The following is a 17,682-nucleotide window of genomic DNA, read 5'->3' on the forward strand; positions in this document are numbered from 1 at the left end:
TCCCATAGGGTTCATAGTTAATCAGTGAGACTCCCATAGGGTTCAGTGTTAATCAGTGAGACTCCCACAGGGTTCAGTGTTAATCAGTGAGAGTCCCATAGCGTTCATTGTTAATCAGTGAGACTCCCACAGGGTTCAGTGTTAATCAGCGAGATTCCCATAGGGTTCAGTGTTAATCAGTGAGACTCCCACAGGGTTCAGTGTTAATCGGTGAGACTCCCATAGGGTTCAGTGTTAATCAGTGAGACTCCCATAGGGTTCAGTGTTAATCAGTGAGACTCCCATAGGGTTCAGTGTTAATCAGTGAGACTCCCACAGGGTTCAGTGTTAATTAGTGAGACTCCCACAGGGTTCAGTGTTAATCAGTGAGACTCCCATAGGGTTCAGTGTTAATCAGTGAGACTCCCATAGGGTTCAGTGTTAATCAGTGAGACTCCCATAGGGTTCAGTGTTAATCAATGAGACTCCCATAGGGTTCAGTGTTAATCAATGAGACTCCCACAGGGCTCAGTGTTAATCAGTGAGACTCCCACAGGGTTCAGTGTTAATCAATGAGACTCCCACAGGGTTCAGTGTTAATCAGTGAGACTCCCATCGTGTTCAGTGTTAATCAGTGAGGCTCCCATAGGGTTCAGTGTTAATCAGTGGGGCTCCCACAGGGTTCAGTGTTAATCAGTGAGACTCCCATAGCGTTCATTGTTAATCAGTGAGACTCCCACAGGGTTCAGTGTTAATCAGCGAGATTCCCATAGGGTTCAGTGTTAATCAGTGAGACTCCCACAGGGTTCAGTGTTAATCGGTGAGACTCCCACAGGGTTCAGTGTTAATCGGTGAGACTCCCATAGGGTTCAGTGTTAATCAGTGAGACTCCCATAGGGTTCAGTGTTAATCAGTGAGACTCCCACAGGGTTCAGTGTTAATCAGTGAGACTCCCACAGGGTTCAGTGTTAATCAGCGAGATTCCCATAGGCTTCATTGTTAATCAGTGAGACTCCCACAGGGTTCAGTGTTAATCGGTGAAACTCCCAAAGGGTTCAGTGTTAATCAGTGATATTCCCACAGGGCTCAGTGTTAATCAGTGAGAGTCCCATAGGGTTCGGTGTTAATCAGTGAGACTCCCACAGGCTTCAGTGTTAATCAGTGAGACTCCCACAGTGTTCAGTGTTAATCAGTGAGACTTCCACAAGGCTCAGTGTTAATCAGTGAGACTCCCATAGGGTTCAGTGTTAATCGGTGAGACTCCCATAGGGTTCAGTGTTAATCAGTGAGACTCCCATAGGGTTCAGTGTTAATCAGTGAGACTCCCACAGGGTTCAGTGTTAATCAGTGAGACTCCCACAGGGTTCAGTGTTAATCAGCGAGATTCCCATAGGCTTCATTGTTAATCAGTGAGACTCCCACAGGGTTCAGTGTTAATCGGTGAAACTCCCAAAGGGTTCAGTGTTAATCAGTGATATTCCCACAGGGCTCAGTGTTAATCAGTGAGAGTCCCATAGGGTTCGGTGTTAATCAGTGAGACTCCCACAGGCTTCAGTGTTAATCAGTGAGACTCCCACAGTGTTCAGTGTTAATCAGTGAGACTTCCACAAGGCTCAGTGTTAATCAGTGAGACTCCCATAGGGTTCAGTGTTAATCAGTGAGACTTCCACAGGGTTCAGTGTTAATCAGTGAGACACCCATAGTGTTCAGTGTTAATCAGTGAGACTCCCATAGGGTTCAGTGTTCATCAGTGAGACTCCCATAGGGTTCAGTGTTAATCAGTGAGACTCCCACAGGGTTCATGTGTTAATCAGTGAGACTCCGATAGGGTTCAGTGTTAATCAATGAGACTCCCATAGGGTTCAGTGTTAATCAGTGAGACTCCCACAGGGTTCAGTGTTAAACAGTGAGACTCCCATAGGGTTCAGTGTTAATCAGTGAGACTCCCATAGGGTTCGGTGTTAATCAGTGAGACTCCCACAGGGTTCAGTGTTAATCAGTGAGACTCCCACAGGGTTCAGTGTTAATCGGTGAGACTCCCACAGGGTTCAGTGTTAATCAGTGAGACACCCATAGTGTTCAGTGTTAATCAGTGAGACTCCCATAGGGTTCAGTGTTCATCAGTGAGACTCCCATAGGGTTCAGTGTTAATCACTGAGACTCCCACAGGGTTCATGTGTTAATCAGTGAGACTCCGATAGGGTTCAGTGTTAATCAATGAGACTCCCATAGGGTTCAGTGTTAATCAGTGAGACTCCCACAGGGTTCAGTGTTAAACAGTGAGACTCCCATAGGGTTCAGTGTTAATCAGTGAGACTCCCATAGGGTTCGGTGTTAATCAGTGAGACTCCCACAGGGTTCAGTGTTAATCAGTGAGACTCCCACAGGGTTCAGTGTTAATCAGTGAGACTCCCATAGGGTTCAGTGTTAATCAATGAGAGTCCCGCAGGGTTCAGTGTTAATCAGTGAGACTCCCATCGTGTTCAGTGTTAATCAGTGAGACTCCCATAGGGTTCAGTGTTAATCAGTGGGGCTCCCACAGGGTTCGGTGTTAATCAGTGAGACTCCCACAGGGTTCAGTGTTAATCAGTGAGACTCCCATAGGGTTCAGTGTTAATCAGTGGGGCTCCCACAGGGTTCGGTGTTAATCAGTGAGACTCCCACAGGGTTCAGTGTTAATCAGTGAGACTCCCATAGGGTTCAGTGTTAATCAGTGAGACTCCCACAGGGTTCAGTGTTAATCAGCGAGATTCCCATAGGGTTCAGTGTTAATCAGTGAGACTCCCACAGGGTTCAGTGTTAATCGTTGAGACTCCCATAGGGTTCAGTGTTAATCAGTGAGACTCCCATAGGGTTCAGTGTTAATCAGTGAGACTCCCATAGGGTTCAGTGTTAATCAGTGAGACTCCCACAGGGTTCAGTGTTAATTAGTGAGACTCCCACAGGGTTCAGTGTTAATCAGTGAGACTCCCATAGGGTTCAGTGTTAATCAGTGAGACTCCCATAGGGTTCAGTGTTAATCAGTGAGACTCCCATAGGGTTCAGTGTTAATCAATGAGACTCCCATAGGGTTCAGTGTTAATCAATGAGACTCCCACAGGGCTCAGTGTTAATCAGTGAGACTCCCACAGGGTTCAGTGTTAATCAATGAGACTCCCACAGGGTTCAGTGTTAATCAGTGAGACTCCCATCGTGTTCAGTGTTAATCAGTGAGGCTCCCATAGGGTTCAGTGTTAATCAGTGTGGCTCCCACAGGGTTCGGTGTTAATCAGTGAGACTCCCACAGGGTTCAGTGTTAATCAGTGAGACTCCCATAGGGTTCATTGTTAATCAGTGAGACTCCCACAGGGTTCAGTGTTAATCAGCGAGATTCCCATAGGGTTCAGTGTTAATCAGTGAGACTCCCACAGGGTTCAGTGTTAATCGGTGAGACTACCACAGGGTTCAGTGTTAATTGGTGAGACTCCCACAGGGTTCAGTGTTAATCAGTGAGACTCCCACAGGGTTCAGTGTTAATCAGTGAGACTCCCATAGTGTTCAGTGTAAATCACTGAGACTCCCATTGGGTTCAGTGTTCATCAATGAGACTCCCATAGGGTTCAGTGTTAATTAGTGAGACTCCCATAGGGTTCGGTATTCATCAGTGACACTCCCATAGGGTTCATAGTTAATCAGTGAGACTCCCATAGGGTTCAGTGTTAATCAGTGAGACTCCCACAGGGTTCAGTGTTAATCAGTGAGAGTCCCATAGCGTTCATTGTTAATCAGTGAGACTCCCACAGGGTTCAGTGTTAATCAGCGAGATTCCCATAGGGTTCAGTGTTAATCAGTGAGACTCCCACAGGGTTCAGTGTTAATCGGTGAGACTCCCATAGGGTTCAGTGTTAATCAGTGAGACTCCCATAGGGTTCAGTGTTAATCAGTGAGACTCCCATAGGGTTCAGTGTTAATCAGTGAGACTCCCACAGGGTTCAGTGTTAATTAGTGAGACTCCCACAGGGTTCAGTGTTAATCAGTGAGACTCCCATAGGGTTCAGTGTTAATCAGTGAGACTCCCATAGGGTTCAGTGTTAATCAGTGAGACTCCCATAGGGTTCAGTGTTAATCAATGAGACTCCCATAGGGTTCAGTGTTAATCAATGAGACTCCCACAGGGCTCAGTGTTAATCAGTGAGACTCCCACAGGGTTCAGTGTTAATCAATGAGACTCCCACAGGGTTCAGTGTTAATCAGTGAGACTCCCATCGTGTTCAGTGTTAATCAGTGAGGCTCCCATAGGGTTCAGTGTTAATCAGTGGGGCTCCCACAGGGTTCAGTGTTAATCAGTGAGACTCCCATAGCGTTCATTGTTAATCAGTGAGACTCCCACAGGGTTCAGTGTTAATCAGCGAGATTCCCATAGGGTTCAGTGTTAATCAGTGAGACTCCCACAGGGTTCAGTGTTAATCGGTGAGACTCCCACAGGGTTCAGTGTTAATCGGTGAGACTCCCATAGGGTTCAGTGTTAATCAGTGAGACTCCCATAGGGTTCAGTGTTAATCAGTGAGACTCCCACAGGGTTCAGTGTTAATCAGTGAGACTCCCACAGGGTTCAGTGTTAATCAGCGAGATTCCCATAGGCTTCATTGTTAATCAGTGAGACTCCCACAGGGTTCAGTGTTAATCGGTGAAACTCCCAAAGGGTTCAGTGTTAATCAGTGATATTCCCACAGGGCTCAGTGTTAATCAGTGAGAGTCCCATAGGGTTCGGTGTTAATCAGTGAGACTCCCACAGGCTTCAGTGTTAATCAGTGAGACTCCCACAGTGTTCAGTGTTAATCAGTGAGACTTCCACAAGGCTCAGTGTTAATCAGTGAGACTCGCATAGGGTTCAGTGTTAATCGGTGAGACTCCCATAGGGTTCAGTGTTAATCAGTGAGACTCCCATAGGGTTCAGTGTTAATCAGTGAGACTCCCACAGGGTTCAGTGTTAATCAGTGAGACTCCCACAGGGTTCAGTGTTAATCAGCGAGATTCCCATAGGCTTCATTGTTAATCAGTGAGACTCCCACAGGGTTCAGTGTTAATCGGTGAAACTCCCAAAGGGTTCAGTGTTAATCAGTGATATTCCCACAGGGCTCAGTGTTAATCAGTGAGAGTCCCATAGGGTTCGGTGTTAATCAGTGAGACTCCCACAGGCTTCAGTGTTAATCAGTGAGACTCCCACAGTGTTCAGTGTTAATCAGTGAGACTTCCACAAGGCTCAGTGTTAATCAGTGAGACTCCCATAGGGTTCAGTGTTAATCAGTGAGACTTCCACAGGGTTCAGTGTTAATCATTGAGACACCCATAGTGTTCAGTGTTAATCAGTGAGACTCCCATAGGGTTCAGTGTTCATCAGTGAGACTCCCATAGGGTTCAGTGTTAATCAGTGAGACTCCCACAGGGTTCATGTGTTAATCAGTGAGACTCCGATAGGGTTCAGTGTTAATCAATGAGACTCCCATAGGGTTCAGTGTTAATCAGTGAGACTCCCACAGGGTTCAGTGTTAAACAGTGAGACTCCCATAGGGTTCAGTGTTAATCAGTGAGACTCCCATAGGGTTCGGTGTTAATCAGTGAGACTCCCACAGGGTTCAGTGTTAATCAGTGAGACTCCCACAGGGTTCAGTGTTAATCAGTGAGACTCCCATAGGGTTCAGTGTTAATCAATGAGAGTCCCGCAGGGTTCAGTGTTAATCAGTGAGACTCCCATCGTGTTCAGTGTTAATCAGTGAGACTCCCATAGGGTTCAGTGTTAATCAGTGGGGCTCCCACAGGGTTCGGTGTTAATCAGTGAGACTCCCACAGGGTTCAGTGTTAATCAGTGAGACTCCTATAGGGTTCAGTGTTAATCAGTGAGACTCCCACAGGGTTCAGTGTTAATCAGCGAGATTCCCATAGGGTTCAGTGTTAATCAGTGAGACTCCCACAGGGTTCAGTGTTAATCGTTGAGACTCCCATAGGGTTCAGTGTTAATCAGTGAGACTCCCATAGGGTTCAGTGTTAATCAGTGAGACTCCCATAGGGTTCAGTGTTAATCAGTGAGACTCCCTCAGGGTTCAGTGTTAATTAGTGAGACTCCCACAGGGTTCAGTGTTAATCAGTGAGACTCCCATAGGGGTCAGTGTTAATCAGTGAGACTCCCATAGGGTTCAGTGTTAATCAGTGAGACTCCCATAGGGTTCAGTGTTAATCAATGAGACTCCCATAGGGTTCAGTGTTAATCAATGAGACTCCCACAGGGCTCAGTGTTAATCAGTGAGACTCCCACAGGGTTCAGTGTTAATCAATGAGACTCCCACAGGGTTCAGTGTTAATCAGTGAGACTCCCATCGTGTTCAGTGTTAATCAGTGAGGCTCCCATAGGGTTCAGTGTTAATCAGTGTGGCTCCCACAGGGTTCGGTGTTAATCAGTGAGACTCCCACAGGGTTCAGTGTTAATCAGTGAGACTCCCATAGGGTACATTGTTAATCAGTGAGACTCCCACAGGGTTCAGTGTTAATCAGCGAGATTCCCATAGGGTTCAGTGTTAATCAGTGAGACTCCCATAGGGTTCAGTGTTAATCAGTGAGACTCGCATAGGGTTCAGTGTTAATCAGTGAGACTCCCATAGGGTTCAGTGTTCATCAGTGAGACTCCCATAGGGTTCAGTGTTAATCAGTGAGACTCCCACAGGGTTCATGTGTTAATCAGTGAGACTCCGATAGGGTTCAGTGTTAATCAATGAGACTCCCATAGGGTTCAGTGTTAATCAGTGAGACTCCCACAGGGTTCAGTGTTAAACAGTGAGACTCCCATAGGGTTCAGTGTTAATCAGTGAGACTCCCATAGGGTTCGGTGTTAATCAGTGAGACTCCCACAGGGTTCAGTGTTAATCAGTGAGACTCCCACAGGGTTCAGTGTTAATCAGTGAGACTCCCATAGGGTTCAGTGTTAATCAATGAGAGTCCCGCAGGGTTCAGTGTTAATCAGTGAGACTCCCATCGTGTTCAGTGTTAATCAGTGAGACTCCCATAGGGTTCAGTGTTAATCAGTGGGGCTCCCACAGGGTTCGGTGTTAATCAGTGAGACTCCCACAGGGTTCAGTGTTAATCAGTGAGACTCCTATAGGGTTCAGTGTTAATCAGTGAGACTCCCACAGGGTTCAGTGTTAATCAGCGAGATTCCCATAGGGTTCAGTGTTAATCAGTGAGACTCCCACAGGGTTCAGTGTTAATCGTTGAGACTCCCATAGGGTTCAGTGTTAATCAGTGAGACTCCCATAGGGTTCAGTGTTAATCAGTGAGACTCCCATAGGGTTCAGTGTTAATCAGTGAGACTCCCACAGGGTTCAGTGTTAATTAGTGAGACTCCCACAGGGTTCAGTGTTAATCAGTGAGACTCCCATAGGGGTCAGTGTTAATCAGTGAGACTCCCATAGGGTTCAGTGTTAATCAGTGAGACTCCCATAGGGTTCAGTGTTAATCAATGAGACTCCCATAGGGTTCAGTGTTAATCAATGAGACTCCCACAGGGCTCAGTGTTAATCAGTGAGACTCCCACAGGGTTCAGTGTTAATCAATGAGACTCCCACAGGGTTCAGTGTTAATCAGTGAGACTCCCATAGGGTTCAGTGTTAATCAGTGAGACTCCCACAGGGTTCAGTGTTAATTAGTGAGACTCCCACAGGGTTCAGTGTTAATCAGTGAGACTCCCATAGGGTTCAGTGTTAATCAGTGAGACTCCCATAGGGTTCAGTGTTAATCAGTGAGACTCCCATAGGGTTCAGTGTTAATCAATGAGACTCCCATAGGGTTCAGTGTTAATCAATGAGACTCCCACAGGGCTCAGTGTTAATCAGTGAGACTCCCACAGGGTTCAGTGTTAATCAATGAGACTCCCACAGGGTTCAGTGTTAATCAGTGAGACTCCCATCGTGTTCAGTGTTAATCAGTGAGGCTCCCATAGGGTTCAGTGTTAATCAGTGGGGCTCCCACAGGGTTCAGTGTTAATCAGTGAGACTCCCATAGCGTTCATTGTTAATCAGTGAGACTCCCACAGGGTTCAGTGTTAATCAGCGAGATTCCCATAGGGTTCAGTGTTAATCAGTGAGACTCCCACAGGGTTCAGTGTTAATCGGTGAGACTCCCACAGGGTTCAGTGTTAATCGGTGAGACTCCCATAGGGTTCAGTGTTAATCAGTGAGACTCCCATAGGGTTCAGTGTTAATCAGTGAGACTCCCACAGGGTTCAGTGTTAATCAGTGAGACTCCCACAGGGTTCAGTGTTAATCAGCGAGATTCCCATAGGCTTCATTGTTAATCAGTGAGACTCCCACAGGGTTCAGTGTTAATCGGTGAAACTCCCAAAGGGTTCAGTGTTAATCAGTGATATTCCCACAGGGCTCAGTGTTAATCAGTGAGAGTCCCATAGGGTTCGGTGTTAATCAGTGAGACTCCCACAGGCTTCAGTGTTAATCAGTGAGACTCCCACAGTGTTCAGTGTTAATCAGTGAGACTTCCACAAGGCTCAGTGTTAATCAGTGAGACTCCCATAGGGTTCAGTGTTAATCGGTGAGACTCCCATAGGGTTCAGTGTTAATCAGTGAGACTCCCATAGGGTTCAGTGTTAATCAGTGAGACTCCCACAGGGTTCAGTGTTAATCAGTGAGACTCCCACAGGGTTCAGTGTTAATCAGCGAGATTCCCATAGGCTTCATTGTTAATCAGTGAGACTCCCACAGGGTTCAGTGTTAATCGGTGAAACTCCCAAAGGGTTCAGTGTTAATCAGTGATATTCCCACAGGGCTCAGTGTTAATCAGTGAGAGTCCCATAGGGTTCGGTGTTAATCAGTGAGACTCCCACAGGCTTCAGTGTTAATCAGTGAGACTCCCACAGTGTTCAGTGTTAATCAGTGAGACTTCCACAAGGCTCAGTGTTAATCAGTGAGACTCCCATAGGGTTCAGTGTTAATCAGTGAGACTTCCACAGGGTTCAGTGTTAATCAGTGAGACACCCATAGTGTTCAGTGTTAATCAGTGAGACTCCCATAGGGTTCAGTGTTCATCAGTGAGACTCCCATAGGGTTCAGTGTTAATCAGTGAGACTCCCACAGGGTTCATGTGTTAATCAGTGAGACTCCGATAGGGTTCAGTGTTAATCAATGAGACTCCCATAGGGTTCAGTGTTAATCAGTGAGACTCCCACAGGGTTCAGTGTTAAACAGTGAGACTCCCATAGGGTTCAGTGTTAATCAGTGAGACTCCCATAGGGTTCGGTGTTAATCAGTGAGACTCCCACAGGGTTCAGTGTTAATCAGTGAGACTCCCACAGGGTTCAGTGTTAATCAGTGAGACTCCCATAGGGTTCAGTGTTAATCAATGAGAGTCCCGCAGGGTTCAGTGTTAATCAGTGAGACTCCCATCGTGTTCAGTGTTAATCAGTGAGACTCCCATAGGGTTCAGTGTTAATCAGTGGGGCTCCCACAGGGTTCGGTGTTAATCAGTGAGACTCCCACAGGGTTCAGTGTTAATCAGTGAGACTCCTATAGGGTTCAGTGTTAATCAGTGAGACTCCCACAGGGTTCAGTGTTAATCAGCGAGATTCCCATAGGGTTCAGTGTTAATCAGTGAGACTCCCACAGGGTTCAGTGTTAATCGTTGAGACTCCCATAGGGTTCAGTGTTAATCAGTGAGACTCCCATAGGGTTCAGTGTTAATCAGTGAGACTCCCATAGGGTTCAGTGTTAATCAGTGAGACTCCCTCAGGGTTCAGTGTTAATTAGTGAGACTCCCACAGGGTTCAGTGTTAATCAGTGAGACTCCCATAGGGGTCAGTGTTAATCAGTGAGACTCCCATAGGGTTCAGTGTTAATCAGTGAGACTCCCATAGGGTTCAGTGTTAATCAATGAGACTCCCATAGGGTTCAGTGTTAATCAATGAGACTCCCACAGGGCTCAGTGTTAATCAGTGAGACTCCCACAGGGTTCAGTGTTAATCAATGAGACTCCCACAGGGTTCAGTGTTAATCAGTGAGACTCCCATCGTGTTCAGTGTTAATCAGTGAGGCTCCCATAGGGTTCAGTGTTAATCAGTGTGGCTCCCACAGGGTTCGGTGTTAATCAGTGAGACTCCCACAGGGTTCAGTGTTAATCAGTGAGACTCCCATAGGGTACATTGTTAATCAGTGAGACTCCCACAGGGTTCAGTGTTAATCAGCGAGATTCCCATAGGGTTCAGTGTTAATCAGTGAGACTCCCATAGGGTTCAGTGTTAATCAGTGAGACTCGCATAGGGTTCAGTGTTAATCAGTGAGACTCCCATAGGGTTCAGTGTTCATCAGTGAGACTCCCATAGGGTTCAGTGTTAATCAGTGAGACTCCCACAGGGTTCATGTGTTAATCAGTGAGACTCCGATAGGGTTCAGTGTTAATCAATGAGACTCCCATAGGGTTCAGTGTTAATCAGTGAGACTCCCACAGGGTTCAGTGTTAAACAGTGAGACTCCCATAGGATTCAGTGTTAATCAGTGAGACTCCCATAGGGTTCGGTGTTAATCAGTGAGACTCCCACAGGGTTCAGTGTTAATCAGTGAGACTCCCACAGGGTTCAGTGTTAATCAGTGAGACTCCCATAGGGTTCAGTGTTAATCAATGAGAGTCCCGCAGGGTTCAGTGTTAATCAGTGAGACTCCCATCGTGTTCAGTGTTAATCAGTGAGACTCCCATAGGGTTCAGTGTTAATCAGTGGGGCTCCCACAGGGTTCGGTGTTAATCAGTGAGACTCCCACAGGGTTCAGTGTTAATCAGTGAGACTCCTATAGGGTTCAGTGTTAATCAGTGAGACTCCCACAGGGTTCAGTGTTAATCAGCGAGATTCCCATAGGGTTCAGTGTTAATCAGTGAGACTCCCACAGGGTTCAGTGTTAATCGTTGAGACTCCCATAGGGTTCAGTGTTAATCAGTGAGACTCCCATAGGGTTCAGTGTTAATCAGTGAGACTCCCATAGGGTTCAGTGTTAATCAGTGAGACTCCCACAGGGTTCAGTGTTAATTAGTGAGACTCCCACAGGGTTCAGTGTTAATCAGTGAGACTCCCATAGGGGTCAGTGTTAATCAGTGAGACTCCCATAGGGTTCAGTGTTAATCAGTGAGACTCCCATAGGGTTCAGTGTTAATCAATGAGACTCCCATAGGGTTCAGTGTTAATCAATGAGACTCCCACAGGGCTCAGTGTTAATCAGTGAGACTCCCACAGGGTTCAGTGTTAATCAATGAGACTCCCACAGGGTTCAGTGTTAATCAGTGAGACTCCCATCGTGTTCAGTGTTAATCAGTGAGGCTCCCATAGGGTTCAGTGTTAATCAGTGTGGCTCCCACAGGGTTCGGTGTTAATCAGTGAGACTCCCACAGGGTTCAGTGTTAATCAGTGAGACTCCCATAGGGTACATTGTTAATCAGTGAGACTCCCACAGGGTTCAGTGTTAATCAGCGAGATTCCCATAGGGTTCAGTGTTAATCAGTGAGACTCCCACCGGGTTCAGTGTTAATCGGTGAGACTCCCACAGGGTTCAGTGTTAATTGGTGAGACTCCCATAGGGTTCAGTGTTAATCAGTGAGACTCCCATAGGGTTCAGTGTTAATCAGTGAGACTCCCATAGGGTTCAGTGTTAATCAGTGAGACTCCCACAGGGTTCAGTGTTAATCAGTGAGACTCCCACAGGGTTCAGTGTTAATCAGCGAGATTCCCATAGGCTTCATTGTTAATCAGTGAGACTCCCACAGGGTTCAGTGTTAATCGGTGAAACTCCCAAAGGGTTCAGTGTTAATCAGTGAGACTCCCATAGGGTTCAGTGTTAATCAGTGAGACTCCCATAGGGTTCATTGTTAATCAGTGAGACTCCCACAGGGTTCAGTGTTAATCAGCGAGATTCCCATAGGGTTCAGTGTTAATCAGTGAGACCCCCACAGTGTTCAGTGTTAATCGGTGAGACTCCCACAGGGTTCAGTGTTAATCGGTGAGACTCCCATAGGGTTCAGTGTTAATCAGTGAGACCCCCATAGGGTTCAGTGTCAATCAGTGAGACTCCCATAGGGTTCAGTGTTAATCAGTGAGACTCCCACAGGGTTCAGTGTTAATCAGTGAGACACCCATAGGGTTCAGTGTTAATCAGTGAGACTCCCACAGGGTTCAGTGTTAATCAGTGAGACTCACATAGCATTCATTGTTAATCAGTGAGACTCCCACAGGGTTCAGTGTTAATCAGCGAGATTCCCATAGGGTTCAGTGTTAATCAGTGAGACTCCCACAGGGTTCAGTGTTAATCGGTGAGACTCCCATAGGGTTCAGTGTTAATCAGTGAGACTCCCATAGGGTTCAGTGTTAATCAGTGAGACTCCCATAGGGTTCAGTGTTAATCAGTGAGACTCCCACAGGGTTCAGTGTTAATTAGTGAGACTCCCACAGGGTTCAGTGTTAATCAGTGAGACTCCCATAGGGTTCAGTGTTAATCAGTGAGACTCCCATAGGGTTCAGTGTTAATCAGTGAGACTCCCATAGGGTTCAGTGTTAATCAATGAGACTCCCATAGGGTTCAGTGTTAATCAATGAGACTCCCACAGGGCTCAGTGTTAATCAGTGAGACTCCCACAGGGTTCAGTGTTAATCAATGAGACTCCCACAGGGTTCAGTGTTAATCAGTGAGACTCCCATCGTGTTCAGTGTTAATCAGTGAGGCTCCCATAGGGTTCAGTGTTAATCAGTGGGGCTCCCACAGGGTTCAGTGTTAACCAGTGAGACTCACATAGTGTTCATTGTTAATCAGTGAGACTCCCACAGGGTTCAGTGTTAATCAGCGAGATTCCCATAGGGTTCAGTGTTAATCAGTGAGACTCCCACAGGGTTCAGTGTTAATCAGTGAGACTCCCATAGGGTTCAGTGTTAATCAGTGAGACTCCCATAGGGTTCAGTGTTAATCAGTGAGACTCCCACAGGGTTCAGTGTTAATCAGTGAGACTCCCACAGGGTTCAGTGTTAATCAGCGAGATTCCCATAGGCTTCATTGTTAATCAGTGAGACTCCCACAGGGTTCAGTGTTAATCGGTGAAACTCCCAAAGGGTTCAGTGTTAATCAGTGATATTCCCACAGAGCTCAGTGTTAATCAGTGAGAGTCCCATAGGGTTCGGTGTTAATCAGTGAGACTCCCACAGGCTTCAGTGTTAATCAGTGAGACTCCCACAGTGTTCAGTGTTAATCAGTGAGACTTCCACAAGGCTCAGTGTTAATCAGTGAGACTCCCATAGGGTTCAGTGTTAATCAGTGAGACTCCCACAGGGTTCAGTGTTAATCAGTGAGACACCCATAGTGTTCAGTGTTAATCAGTGAGACTCCCATAGGGTTCAGTGTTCATCAGTGAGACTCCCATAGGGTTCAGTGTTAATCAGTGAGACTCCCACAGGGTTCATGTGTTAATCAGTGAGACTCCGATAGGGTTCAGTGTTAATCAATGAGACTCCCATAGGGTTCAGTGTTAATCAGTGAGACTCCCACAGGGTTCAGTGTTAAACAGTGAGACTCCCATAGGGTTCAGTGTTAATCAGTGAGACTCCCATAGGGTTCGGTGTTAATCAGTGAGACTCCCACAGGGTTCAGTGTTAATCAGTGAGACTCCCACAGGGTTCAGTGTTAATCAGTGAGACTCCCATAGGGTTCAGTGTTAATCAATGAGAGTCCCGCAGGGTTCAGTGTTAATCAGTGAGACTCCCATCGTGTTCAGTGTTAATCAGTGAGACTCCCATAGGGTTCAGTGTTAATCAGTGGGGCTCCCACAGGGTTCGGTGTTAATCAGTGAGACTCCCACAGGGTTCAGTGTTAATCAGTGAGACTCCCATAGGGTTCAGTGTTAATCAGTGGGGCTCCCACAGGGTTCGGTGTTAATCAGTGAGACTCCCACAGGGTTCAGTGTTAATCAGTGAGACTCCCATAGGGTTCAGTGTTAATCAGTGAGACTCCCACAGGGTTCAGTGTTAATCAGCGAGATTCCCATAGGGTTCAGTGTTAATCAGTGAGACTCCCACAGGGTTCAGTGTTAATCGTTGAGACTCCCATAGGGTTCAGTGTTAATCAGTGAGACTCCCATAGGGTTCAGTGTTAATCAGTGAGACTCCCATAGGGTTCAGTGTTAATCAGTGAGACTCCCATAGGGTTCAGTGTTAATCAGTGAGACTCCCATAGGGTTCAGTGTTAATCAGTGAGACTCCCATAGGGTTCAGTGTTAATCAATGAGACTCCCATAGGGTTCAGTGTTAATCAATGAGACTCCCACAGGGCTCAGTGTTAATCAGTGAGACTCCCACAGGGTTCAGTGTTAATCAATGAGACTCCCACAGGGTTCAGTGTTAATCAGTGAGACTCCCATCGTGTTCAGTGTTAATCAGTGAGGCTCCCATAGGGTTCAGTGTTAATCAGTGTGGCTCCCACAGGGTTCGGTGTTAATCAGTGAGACTCCCACAGGGTTCAGTGTTAATCAGTGAGACTCCCATAGGGTTCATTGTTAATCAGTGAGACTCCCACAGGGTTCAGTGTTAATCAGCGAGATTCCCATAGGGTTCAGTGTTAATCAGTGAGACTCCCACAGGGTTCAGTGTTAATCGGTGAGACTACCACAGGGTTCAGTGTTAATTGGTGAGACTCCCACAGGGTTCAGTGTTAATCAGTGAGACTCCCACAGGGTTCAGTGTTAATCAGTGAGACTCCCATAGTGTTCAGTGTAAATCACTGAGACTCCCATTGGGTTCAGTGTTCATCAATGAGACTCCCATAGGGTTCAGTGTTAATTAGTGAGACTCCCATAGGGTTCGGTATTCATCAGTGACACTCCCATAGGGTTCATAGTTAATCAGTGAGACTCCCACAGGGTTCGGTGTTAATCAGTGAGACTCCCACAGGGTTCAGTGTTAATCAGTGAGACTCCTATAGGGTTCAGTGTTAATCAGTGAGACTCCCACAGGGTTCAGTGTTAATCAGCGAGATTCCCATAGGGTTCAGTGTTAATCAGTGAGACTCCCACAGGGTTCAGTGTTAATCGTTGAGACTCCCATAGGGTTCAGTGTTAATCAGTGAGACTCCCATAGGGTTCAGTGTTAATCAGTGAGACTCCCATAGGGTTCAGTGTTAATCAGTGAGACTCCCACAGGGTTCAGTGTTAATTAGTGAGACTCCCACAGGGTTCAGTGTTAATCAGTGAGACTCCCATAGGGGTCAGTGTTAATCAGTGAGACTCCCATAGGGTTCAGTGTTAATCAGTGAGACTCCCATAGGGTTCAGTGTTAATCAATGAGACTCCCATAGGGTTCAGTGTTAATCAATGAGACTCCCACAGGGCTCAGTGTTAATCAGTGAGACTCCCACAGGGTTCAGTGTTAATCAATGAGACTCCCACAGGGTTCAGTGTTAATCAGTGAGACTCCCATCGTGTTCAGTGTTAATCAGTGAGGCTCCCATAGGGTTCAGTGTTAATCAGTGTGGCTCCCACAGGGTTCGGTGTTAATCAGTGAGACTCCCACAGGGTTCAGTGTTAATCAGTGAGACTCCCATAGGGTACATTGTTAATCAGTGAGACTCCCACAGGGTTCAGTGTTAATCAGCGAGATTCCCATAGGGTTCAGTGTTAATCAGTGAGACTCCCACCAGGTTCAGTGTTAATCGGTGAGACTCCCACAGGGTTCAGTGTTAATTGGTGAGACTCCCATAGGGTTCAGTGTTAATCAGTGAGACTCCCATAGGGTTCAGTGTTAATCAGTGAGACTCCCATAGGGTTCAGTGTTAATCAGTGAGACTCCCACAGGGTTCAGTGTTAATCAGTGAGACTCCCACAGGGTTCAGTGTTAATCAGCGAGATTCCCATAGGCTTCATTGTTAATCAGTGAGACTCCCACAGGGTTCAGTGTTAATCGGTGAAACTCCCAAAGGGTTCAGTGTTAATCAGTGAGACTCCCATAGGGTTCAGTGTTAATCAGTGAGACTCCCATAGGGTTCATTGTTAATCAGTGAGACTCCCACAGGGTTCAGTGTTAATCAGCGAGATTCCCATAGGGTTCAGTGTTAATCAGTGAGACCCCCACAGTGTTCAGTGTTAATCGGTGAGACTCCCACAGGGTTCAGTGTTAATCGGTGAGACTCCCATAGGGTTCAGTGTTAATCAGTGAGACCCCCATAGGGTTCAGTGTCAATCAGTGAGACTCCCATAGGGTTCAGTGTTAATCAGTGAGACTCCCACAGGGTTCAGTGTTAATCAGTGAGACACCCATAGGGTTCAGTGTTAATCAGTGAGACTCCCACAGGGTTCAGTGTTAATCAGTGAGACTCACATAGCATTCATTGTTAATCAGTGAGACTCCCACAGGGTTCAGTGTTAATCAGCGAGATTCCCATAGGGTTCAGTGTTAATCAGTGAGACTCCCACAGGGTTCAGTGTTAATCGGTGAGACTCCCATAGGGTTCAGTGTTAATCAGTGAGACTCCCATAGGGTTCAGTGTTAATCAGTGAGACTCCCATAGGGTTCAGTGTTAATCAGTGAGACTCCCACAGGGTTCAGTGTTAATTAGTGAGACTCCCACAGGGTTCAGTGTTAATCAGTGAGACTCCCATAGGGTTCAGTGTTAATCAGTGAGACTCCCATAGGGTTCAGTGTTAATCAGTGAGACTCCCATAGGGTTCAGTGTTAATCAATGAGACTCCCATAGGGTTCAGTGTTAATCAATGAGACTCCCACAGGGCTCAGTGTTAATCAGTGAGACTCCCACAGGGTTCAGTGTTAATCAATGAGACTCCCACAGGGTTCAGTGTTAATCAGTGAGACTCCCATCGTGTTCAGTGTTAATCAGTGAGGCTCCCATAGGGTTCAGTGTTAATCAGTGGGGCTCCCACAGGGTTCAGTGTTAACCAGTGAGACTCACATAGCGTTCATTGTTAATCAGTGAGACTCCCACAGGGTTCAGTGTTAATCAGCGAGATTCCCATAGGGTTCAGTGTTAATCAGTGAGACTCCCACAGGGTTCAGTGTTAATCAGTGAGACTCCCATAGGGTTCAGTGTTAATCAGTGAGACTCCCATAGGGTTCAGTGTTAATCAGTGAGACTCCCACAGGGTTCAGTGTTAATCAGTGAGACTCCCACAGGGTTCAGTGTTAATCAGCGAGATTCCCATAGGCTTCATTGTTAATCAGTGAGACTCCCACAGGGTTCAGTGTTAATCGGTGAAACTCCCAAAGGGTTCAGTGTTAATCAGTGATATTCCCACAGAGCTCAGTGTTAATCAGTGAGAGTCCCATAGGGTTCGGTGTTAATCAGTGAGACTCCCACAGGCTTCAGTGTTAATCAGTGAGACTCCCACAGTGTTCAGTGTTAATCAGTGAGACTTCCACAAGGCTCAGTGTTAATCAGTGAGACTCCCATAGGGTTCAGTGTTAATCAGTGAGACTCCCACAGGGTTCAGTGTTAATCAGTGAGACACCCATAGTGTTCAGTGTTAATCAGTGAGACTCCCATAGGGTTCAGTGTTCATCAGTGAGACTCCCATAGGGTTCAGTGTTAATCAGTGAGACTCCCACAGGGTTCATGTGTTAATCAGTGAGACTCCGATAGGGTTCAGTGTTAATCAATGAGACTCCCATAGGGTTCAGTGTTAATCAGTGAGACTCCC

Source organism: Petromyzon marinus, chromosome 49 (genome assembly GCF_048934315.1).
Source record: "Petromyzon marinus isolate PM22_M1 ecotype Great Lakes invasive population chromosome 49, UKy_Petmar_22M1.pri1.0, whole genome shotgun sequence".
NCBI classification, from domain to species: Eukaryota; Metazoa; Chordata; class Hyperoartia; order Petromyzontiformes; family Petromyzontidae; genus Petromyzon; species Petromyzon marinus.